Source organism: Tigriopus californicus, chromosome 12, assembly GCF_007210705.1.
Source record: "Tigriopus californicus strain San Diego chromosome 12, Tcal_SD_v2.1, whole genome shotgun sequence".
NCBI lineage: Eukaryota > Metazoa > Arthropoda > Copepoda > Harpacticoida > Harpacticidae > Tigriopus > Tigriopus californicus.
The window spans coordinates 13,907,100-13,909,527 of NC_081451.1; positions in this window are offsets into that span (position 1 = coordinate 13,907,100).

The following is a 2,428-nucleotide window of genomic DNA, read 5'->3' on the forward strand; positions in this document are numbered from 1 at the left end:
AAAATTCAAGTGAAATAAATAATCTTCTCGTCTTGAACTGCTGGGATTCCAATCCCGGTAGCGGTAAGGAAGTCCGAACAAAAAACAAAATACCCTTGGTTTCTTTGACAAGAATGTATGATGTCTTGGCATGGATACAAACGCTTAATCAGAAATCATAAGCACCGTGTCTCCCAAGTCAACGAACTAACCAGTTTCGAGAATTGATGCCACTCAGCTTCTAGACTTCTAGCAAGGTCACATTACGTCGTTGTTGTCTTACAAGAACTTGTTCTGATACTGTGTCAAAAATTGCCGATTGCTCCTTATTTTAGTCGTCGGCGAATCATCAGAAAGTAAATTTGGAGCCAATAAAATCACGTGTTTTGTCTTCGTAAATTTTGATGCAATATTTCAGAAAGCAAGGGTTGAATCTCGATCAACAAGGTTAGTTCCTTTCTGCTGTTATAACTCATGTTTTGTATAAAAAATGTGCACTCCATCCGTGCACCTGCCATTAAAGGGATCTTGGAAAACTACGTCGTGCTACTATTGCCGTTTCAGGTATTAATTCACTCCCAACCAATTTGATGAAAATACCGTAAATTCGAAACAGAGGAAAGATGTTGCGCCAAATAAAATGTATATACTTTTGGTTTGCATTATTATTCCCCACGTTAAAGGCAGTTTAAATCATGCTTCCATCGGATCCAAAATGATAGAAACATGTTAGAATTACAAGTCAAAACAAATGTATGGATTTTCAAGAAACCAAATCACTTCCACGATGGACTGGTAATGGTGTGTGCATAAAGTTGAACGTCATAATCGGCACCAAAGTCAATCTTGTCCCAATCATTAGCGCCTCAGAAAGTTAACCAAATTAGCCAAAGAAGTGGCCCCGAAAGACGACCTTTTTGATTGTTCACTTTAATTGATAACACAACAAATGGTCATTTTTTTACTTGTTTCTAGCCGATGCTTGGGAACGATTTCCCAACAAGTCATGTTTGATAAAAAAAAATTGGTCCGATAATGAGTTCGAGTTTGCCGCTCTGAAACCGCCCTGAACGTATGGTTGATCAGGTATCGATTGCAAAAAATCGATCAAGATCGCGCTTAAAACTTAACAGAGGTTCATCTAAATCGTAGAATCGTCGAAGTGCTACTGGCAAAAGGTTAGACAGGACAGGGCATCTGTTCAAGACAAAACCGACTTTAAGATTTTTGATCTTATTGGCCATCGAATTTACTCGATGTCGAATGGTACAACTGATGCCTCTTCTATCGCTTAATGTGTATACAACTCTTGGGTTGTGGAAAAGGCCATGGAGGCATTTAAACATGTACATAATGATATATCGCTCGTATCTTCTTTGAGTACTGTATAGTTCCACGGATTTGAGCCGATCCCCATAGCTGAAATGGCTCATGCCTGCAATATTAAAGTTTTCATAGTTAATGGGTCACGGGATTTGAAGTTGCGGTATATCCATCCGCATGTCTGAAAGGCCTTGCTCACTTTAATTTGGATATGTTCCTCGAACTGTCCATCATTCGCAACAACTATTCCCAGATCTTTGACCGAGGCGACTATCTCTATTGGTTTTTTGACAATTATCTAAATAGGTCGGTTGTTCGATGCTCTTGGATCAAACGTCATGGCTTGAAACTTTTCACCGTTCAACTTCATGTTTTTTCAGCCACCCAATCATAAACCTGATGTAAATCGTTTTGTAGGTCTTGAGTGTTACCATAATTTCTTCCAAAAACTAACTTGGTATCATCAGCGTACGACGAGATGGGCTCTATAAGGGGCAATGTTTGTAGAAGCGATATGAAGAGGATTGATAGTAGAGGCCCAAGCATGGAGCCCTGGGGAACTCCCGAAGTTACGTTTTGCGTAGCCCTCAATGCTCCTTCTACCTTGACTTTCAGAGTTTGATTTCAGACACGTATGAATATTTCCCCCAATACCTATACTAGCTAAGTAATTTAGCAGTAGAATAAGGTCTACATTGTCAAACGCTTTAGCGAAGTCTAAGTATATAACGTCTACTCAGTCATTATGCGATAGTTCCTCAATTACGTCGTCAAAATGCTGAACTAATTGCGTCAAGGTACTGATTTTGGAATCCATGTTGTACGTCAAGGATGCTATTTTTAAAGTAAAGATATTCTTCAAGCTTTATCTTTACAAGCTTTTCCATTATTTTTGCAACATTTGATGTCTCCTCCCTAATATTCCTTGCCCCACCCCTATTCCCAAAATACCTTCCTATTCAAATGTAGCTGCCCAACCCATTCCTCAAACCCAACCATCCTCATTAGCTCATGCTTTGCCTCCAGTAGATAGTAGCTTTGTTGATAAGAGGGATTTTTTACGGTTGGAGAGGATGGTCCAAGATCTTGTGAACTTGGTCCGTCAAAAGAGAGGCCCGTAAAGGGG